Source organism: Pipistrellus kuhlii, unplaced genomic scaffold, assembly GCF_014108245.1.
Source record: "Pipistrellus kuhlii isolate mPipKuh1 unplaced genomic scaffold, mPipKuh1.p scaffold_m20_p_3, whole genome shotgun sequence".
Classification (NCBI taxonomy): domain Eukaryota; kingdom Metazoa; phylum Chordata; class Mammalia; order Chiroptera; family Vespertilionidae; genus Pipistrellus; species Pipistrellus kuhlii.
In genome coordinates this window covers 134,333,180-134,341,691 of record NW_023425529.1, presented here as the reverse complement: position 1 = coordinate 134,341,691, position 8,512 = coordinate 134,333,180, and positions in this window count along the sequence as shown.

Genomic DNA, 8,512 nt, shown 5'->3' with positions numbered 1-8,512 from the left:
CAGAGGAATTAAATTGCTCTGCTTAAAAATGTAAAAGGTGGTGTCTTTGGGAGAAGAGGTTAATATTTTTCTTCTCTTGGTGGGAGCCTATAGAGAGTGTTGAGGCCCTGAAAAGAAGGCCAAGGCAGGGCCATCGATTGGGGGTGAGGGGAGAGAGGGTGAGGGGAGAGAGGGTGATGCCATAGTTATAAGCCAGGGAAAATGGGAGACGTGGTCAGCAAGGTATTGTGGAAGGATACAGGCAGGCACATTTAAGGAGTAGTGAGATAAAATATCCAATTTGAAGTTTTTTTTACAACATGATAATTCCCTATGTGGTGCTCTTTGGGAATCCTACATAGAATTAAGGAAAAGTCAAAGGTAAGGAGTATGATTGTATCTACTGTGGTCTAGGGAAGAGGTGTAGAGGGCCCTCTGGGAATGCACATGGATGACCTTTAATTATCATCAGCTGAACTCAAGGATAGGCAGAGCCACGCCCTGGGAACGTGTGTCGCGTGTCCCCCCCCCCCCCCCCTCCCCGAAAATGTCAGAGACTGTTATCAGTTCGGATTTCTTATCTTTATCCCTGTGCTTTGAATGAGGAACGAATAGGACCTTGACTTACCCAGGTCTAGATTTGCTAAATCCCAGGAATGAGGAAATGAATAAGACCTGGGCACACCCAAAACTTCTTTGACCTTAACCACCCCGCTTTGAAAAGAAATAAATGCGCTGTGTTGTCTGTTGTGGGTGGTTGACTGTTTCTCCATCAGAGTGGCAGCCCCCATCTGGATCCCAGCTTGAATCTATTTCTGTGTCTTGGTCTTCTTTTTTTCTTTAATTTCTTAATCCCCAGCTCCTCCACACTCAGGAACCTGTCGTTTTCTGTGTGGGTCACAGAAAATAGGAAAACAGCCCCCCACAAGAGGGACTCAGAAACAGGAGGACTTGGGGGACATTTGGATTTTACTTTTAAGTCAATTGCAGCTTAAACTATGGTCTAGACTAGGGAAAGCCAGATGTAGGTTCAGTATTTACACAACTTGTGGTTGGATACCATTTCAGATGATCTTTATTTTATATCATTGGACTCCAAATCCACCAGTGGAAGGGTGGATTTCTATATTCAAAGAATCGATGGCCATTTGGGGATGAGGTTCAAGAAACATATTTTCAGATCATTTGCATAAACTACAGCAAGTAAGAACAACCATAGATTTTGTGATTTATTGCTGGATAGTCTACATATATTGGTAAAAAAAAAAAGTAATCTGACTGAGTTGAAAGGAAATAGACATCTGATTTGATAGACACTTTAAAATAGAAGTATCCTGCCAAAACTGGTTTCGCTCAGTGGATAGAGTGTCAGCCTGCAGACTGAAAGGTCCCAGGTTCGATTCCGGTCAAGGGCATGTACCTTGGTTTCGGGCACATCCCCGGTGGGGGGTGTGCAAGAGGCAGCTGATCGATGATTCTCTCTCATCGATGTTTCTAATTCTCTCTCCCTCTCTCTTCCTCTCTGTAAAAAATCAATAAAATATATTAAAAAATATAAAATAGAACTATCCTAAGCATGATTCCAATTGGGATTTCTGGAGTTTTCAGCTTACATGTCTATGCTTAGACATTTTGAAAGTCCTAAGAGCACTCTTACATGAAGAATGGGTGATGATGACCTCCACCATATCACTCTGGACAAGCTTAATAAAGGAATGAAGAACTTTATTAAGTCTGGTGAGCTTTACTGGAAGTTCTCTCTTTCAGCTTCTCTGGGCCTCAGGTTTTGTCATTACTGGCTTCAGAAGAAGAGTTAGTTCAATTATTTTCTGGTTTAATTACTGTGTGCTTTTTATGGAATTGTGATCAATTTAAAGACTAAGGCATTCTGTAATCTGTCACTTTCTAACTATCTAGGGGCTTAAATAATAAATTGTATATTGATGGCACCCCTCCAGCAAAAAACAACTCATGACTTCCTGTTGCCTTTTGCTCCTTGCTCTACATTAGGGGTGTCAAACTCAATCAGAGAAGGGGCCAAAATCTAAAATCCAGCCTAAATCGCAGGCCGAATGGTTTACTGAACAGTCATAAACTGTCATTGTGATGGAAACGCAGCGGAGTGCAGTGATGACAGCGCGGTGCGGGCCACATTGCAAGGCCTGGCGGGACGGATTTGGCCCGCGGGCCTTGTGTTTGACACATGTGCTCTACATAGAAGCCAGAGCAATTGTTTCTAAATGCAAATCTACTCTTCCATCATCCTCTGGAGGAAAACAAGGGCAGTGAGCAGCCAGAGATGTGTTTGTCCCTGAAGGGACATTTGGCAATGTTTGGAGACATTCATCTAATTATATAACATCTGGATAGGGTCCAGGCATGGGGCTAAACATTCTACAATGTAGAGGACTGCACCCTCACCCCCAACAACAAATTAACTGGCAAAAATGCTAATAGTATCAAAATTGAGAAATATTTATTGTTGTGGGGTCGAAACCTGGGTTCAAAATAAGACCACCGGAGGCTGATGATTAATTAAAAAAAAGCAGGCAAGGATTTATTGAAATATTTGGCCAGGACAGCCGTGAGAGCACCACACACAGGTGGTCTCCACATGACTGTACTGTTCCTGGGTTAAGCAAGTCTTTTAAAGGCCTAAACTGCAAGAATTTTCCTTTGTTCCTAAAATCCTAAAGACTAAATTCTAAAGACTTGGGACAGCCCTCAGGGTTGGTTCCCAGTCACATCCTGCTGGACATTGGAATGTGGCCCTATCTTGCGATAGCCGATAACACAGAAGCAGAGCTCAGCGGTTAGTCTCTAAAGGTTATCTACAGTTTCTATCCCTGGAGCTACTGAGTCAGTGGGAATCAATCTCCTGTGGTCCTGGTCCCAGGCAAGGGAAAATTGCCTTAGCCTCCAGGTCGCTGAGGTAAGTATTTGGTGTTTAATCAGGCAGGAGCCAGACTTAGCAGGGTTAAAATTCAAACAGCAGTTTTTACCAAAGTATGGTTGCCACTATATTTCACTTATGTGTAGAGGTTAATTCTAGGAGCCCTCCAAAATATCCCAAGCTTAAAGTGACTGCATGTTCCTATGGGGCAGAAGAGTTCCCTGTTTATATCCCTTTTAAACTCAGAAAGTTCTGTTTAGTGAGGAATCTGACCTACCCTGTTGATCACTCATTCCAGGATCTCATGCAGAGTCCACACATAGTAGGTACTCAATACATTTTTGTTTAATGAATTAATACAAACCTGATGTTCTCATTAAGTCAATCATACTAACACATGAATGAAATTTAACCCCCTGTTTTTCCCAGTGGAAATGTGTCAGGAAGATATGTACCATTTTTAATGGCTATGGGTTGTATTCTACTATGATATGCTGCTCTGACAGCAGTAAAAGACAATGAAGAGATCTCTATCTTGGCAAGAGCAACTCCAGCTACAAGGTATTATTTATGAATAAATCCTTTGTGAATAAATTAAGAATATTTGAAATAACAAATCAGGGATATAAAAATGTAGACTATTTCTAAGGAAGAGAAACCATTTAATGTTGCCCAGGGCAGCCAATTTGGGGAATTTGAATTTCAGTTTTTCTTTTCCTGCCTTGTACTTCCTATGTCACTATTGAACAACATCTTGATGAGTCATTCTCTGGATTATAATTATTGTTTCATTTTTTGGAAAGCTTATGTTTTATCAGAGATCACAGTGGTAGTGTTACCCAAATGGTAAACTGGGATCCTGACTCCAGGTCTTTGTCCTATGAAGTTTGAAGAATAAAATTCATGGAATAAAGGATTTTAAGCAAAAGAATAAAAATTAATTGAAAGCCTATGCAAACTCCCCACCTGGGGACTGGGGTCCCAAAAAGAGTAACCCCTAGCTTCTTTGTCTAAGGGTTTATAAATGCTGGCTGCTTCTTTGTCTGTCTATGCTACTTTCTAATGGGATCCCTTCTCATTTGACATCCCCTTTGTTGTGGGGTTGAACCACCTGAAGCTGATGATTGATTTAAAAAAAAAAAAAAAAAGCAGGCAAGGATTTATTGAAAACTGTCCAGGATGGCCTTGAGAGCACCACACGCAGGTGAAGTCCACACGACTGCACCATTCCAGGTGTAGGCAGTCCTTTTAAAGGTCTAAACCACAAGAATTTTCCTTTGTTCTAACTTCTAAATTCTAAAGGCTGGGAACAGTCCGCAGGGTCATTCCCAGCCACATCCTGCTGGACACTGGAGTTGTTAGAGAGCGAGAATGTTGGAGCATGCTTCCAGAAAGGCCATGGACTGTGCCCCAGAAGAGTTATCAGAGCTGACAGCAGGCCAGGCCTTGAGATATGGTCTCATGACCCCTTCCCAGCACGTAGGCCTTCTTTCAAGGGCAGAGCAGGACTAACTCGGTTTTGTACTGTGTCTTCCATCTTATGTAAAATGTATCAATTACCCAACCCACCCTTAAACCAGCTAATAGAAATGCAGAGGGAAGTAACCCAGCGTAACTGGACCCTGGCCCTCACCCCACCAATTAGAACCAGTTAACTCAGTGATCTGAGCATCACCCCACCACCCAACCCTAAACCCTATAAAAAGACCACACTTTCAGAGCTCGGGGCTCTCTGCATCCTGCCACTACATTGGTAGAAGCAGGGAGACCAGGCTCAAGTTTGAATAAAGGCTCTTTTGCTTTTGCATGGACTCGGCTCCCTGGTGGTCCTTGGGGATCTTGAAATCTGGACATAACAGAATGTGGCCCTATCTTGCGATAGCCGGTAATACAGAAGCAGAGCTCAGTGGTTAATCTGTAAAGGTTATCTGCAGTTTCTACCCCTGAAGCTACTGAGTCTGTGGGAATCAATCTCCTGTAGTTCTAGTCCCAGGCACAGGAAAATTGCCTTAGCCTCCAGATCTTCACCCTATGTTTAGGCAAGTAAGAGAATGCCAAAGCCAGAATAGCAGGGTTAAAATTTAAATAGCAGATTTTACCCAAGTATGGTTGCTACCATATTTCACCCTCGTGTTTTTTTCCTAATTGGCCAATTCCCTGCTCTTGTAACATTAGTATTATATAAATTTTGCAAATCTTGATTTTTATCTGTGCACCCAAAGATGACTAGCAGCTTAGAGATTGACTCTCACTAACCAAAGTTATATGAGAATGAGGAGTTCATCATAATTTCAACTTATTAATTTACATCAATCAGAATTTTATAATTTCTAGTGTCCAAAGGAGTCTGCTATTTAGGCCCTTTTCTGTATCAAGGTGCCTGAGAAGGAGATTTAGCAATGCTCACTTGGTTAGTAGCAGAGGCATGGATGGAAAGCTACCTTACACAGATCATGAAGAAGCCAGGTGCTATCCTTGCTCCTGAAGTTCCTGCATCCATAATCTCTGGTGCCCAGAGTATATGGGTTCACCAGAATTTCTTCTAGATGCACTTGGCCAAATTCTTATTTGTTTCTCCTAAATTACCCTTATTTTGTTTACCTTTTAGTCTTTGTTCTGTAAAAACATAATACTTACAGCACAATGCAATCAACATTCCTGGACTTTAAGTTTCACACCTAAACATAATATCCTGGTCTGTCAATGGGTGAGATCTCCAAGTTTACCACACAATAAAACATAGAATCTGGATATGAAAGGGATGACAACTAACAGGTAAAATATACTATTGCCATGTTCAAATGAAATAAAACTTCCTGTCAGCTGAAATATCTGTCATGACTCATTCAAAGTATGCAAATTAGTCAGGCATTTCCACATTTTAGTATTCCCTCAAGTTTTTGCAAACACATTTAGAATTAATATGGCCTCTTGTGTGGTTAGACTATTTGGGTTCTGCTTTTCAGAATTTCTACTGAGCCCTGCATTTTTCCTTCCTCCTTCTATATTCCTTCACACCCACAAAGAATATTTTCCATTTTCTAAGTTTAATATTTACAATAGAATCCAGTTTGCAAAGATTTTCAAACCCTCTGACTATGGTTCCATTCTTTGAATCAGTATTGACATGGTAATTTTGCATATTTATTCTGTTAATTGCACAGCAAAGGACACAGTATTTTTGATTCTAAGAAATCAGTGTATTTGTAATGTTTTTCTGACAATGGAAATAAAGCAGACAGGGCTCCTCCAGTCTCTCCCATGCTTCTTCACATTTTGCTAGCAAAATCACAGATTGGTTTATTTCAGATGATCTTTTCAAGGATGTGCATAGCAAACGGCCTTGGAATAAAAGGCAGGCAGGCTTACTCCCCCAATAAAAGATTTATGTTAAGTTTGGGGTTTCTCTCCTGTAATAAAACTTACTACATGTGCAGATGCCACCTGGCTCTCTCCCCATGTATGTGGGAAAGGGAACTTGGGATCTCATGCAAGAAAAAGTTGATATCTGGTTAGTGCTATTTTTGTGAGTAATAGAGTCATTTGTTTCTGACCTGGGAGTTTCATATCTACTGCCACCATCCATGAAAGTATGGTAGGAAGCTTGTTAGCTTGCATGGAGGGTAACATCACAGTACCTTCTCAATTCTTGACAGAGTATCTTTGTTATGCCCAGATTTCAAGATCCCCAAAGACAATCAGGGAGCTGAGTATGGTGCAAAAGCAAAGAACCTTTATTCAAGCTCGAGCCCGGTCTCTCCACCTCTCCCTATGCAGCAGCAGGATGCAAAGAGCCCCGAGTTCTGAAAGTACAGCTTCTTTATAGGGCTTAGGGTTGGGTGGTGGGGTGAGGGCCAGGGTCCTGTTACACAGGTGGCTGGATGCGGTTAGCTTATTTGGCCTTCTGCATTCCTATTGGCTGATTTAAGGGTGGGTTAGGCAACTGGAACTATTTTGTAAAAAAAACTGCTGTTTAATAAGTGTTTGCTTTCTAGCCTGCTTTAGCCTGTTTGAAGACAAACTCAGCTATATGACCTTGTAGGCCAGAGACTAGATATGCCCATAATCTCAATGCCATGCAGGTGCATTTTTCAATTGAATAGAACTGTATTGTTTTCAAGGCCAGCAACGACATAACCACTAAGTGCACATAGGGCTGGCTCTTCAACAAAAAGGGAAGTTCTGCTTATAGCCTTGCTCTGCCCTGTCATCTTGAAGAAGAGAAACATTTTTCTGAATAGTAAAAAGACTCGTTGGACTACCAGCAACCAGGGAGGAAGCAAGTTCAGAGCATACATGCAGAGAGGAGAGAAGGTGGGGATAAATAGGAAGGGACAATGTTTTCTTTGCCTTTTTGTTTCATATGTGTCTACCGTTGGGCTCCTCACACCTTCAAAAATGAATACTGACAAACTTAAAGGAGTGTAAAACCCTCTACCTTCATTATCTAATAAATTCACTAGATTTCAGAAATCTCCTGCCCTGGTAACTCCCCAGATCAACGAAACAGACTGTCTAGGGGTGAGACTCAGGCATCAGTATTTTTTTTAAAAAAATATATTTTATTGATTTTGTACAATAAATACAGAGAGGAAGGGAGAGAGATAGAGAGTTAGAAACATCGATGAGAGAGAGTAATCGATCAGCTGCCTCTTGCACACCCCCTACTGGGGATATGCCCGCAACCAAGGTACATGCCCTTGACCGGAATCGAACCCGGGACCTTTCAGTCCCCAAGCCGACGCTCTATCCATTGAGCCAAACTGGTTTTGGCGCATCAGTATTTTTTAAACCTCCCAGGTGATTCTGTGTGCAGCCAAGGTGAGAGCCAGTGATCCAGCCTAAAGTTCTCAGATTTACTGATGATGCTGCCACCCTAGTGGGTGCCAGCACTTACCACCCCCAGACTCACATGCCAAAATGTAAGCTTGCTTCTTCTCCTGACACACACCTGACTTTGTGAGGACTCCATGGCTTCTCCACTTTTATTCTGCTCTTGCTGGTCTTTCCTGGAGACCCAAGACCCCTCTGAAGGCTTTCTCTTCTTGCCTTACATTTTTAACTCTTGTCACAAGCTGTGCCAAGTTCTATTGGTGAATAGATTAATTCTTCTAAGTCCCTAAACACTGAAGGAAATGTGGGAGCCTTCTTTCCTTTGTGTCCACATGTAATAAAAATAAATATTTATGAAGCGTTACTAGTATTGAATACCAAGCACTATTATTCTAAGAGCTTTAAATATATTAATGCAGTGGTTGGTTCTCATAACACATCATTGTCCTCATTTTACAGATGACAAAGCCGAAGCAATGAGAGATAAATAATTTGCCTGGAATTACCCCACTAGTACATGGGGCAGCCAGGATTTAGAGACAGGCAGTCTGATTCCAGAGATGACACTAAGCCACACTGCACAGTGACAGGAGGGTGAAGACCTTGACTAATGGGATCTTCCCCAGGATGTCTACTTTAATGCTCTTCTTTTGAAGTGTTAAAATTATTTCCAAAATATTTTTTCTCATTATTTCCACGTCCCTGTTTAGCAGATACCATAATCACATACCTATTTCCTCAGTTGGGCAATTAAGCGCTTTGTTAACTCACGCCAGACTTCCTTGATGCTGAGTGCTGGCGTCAATG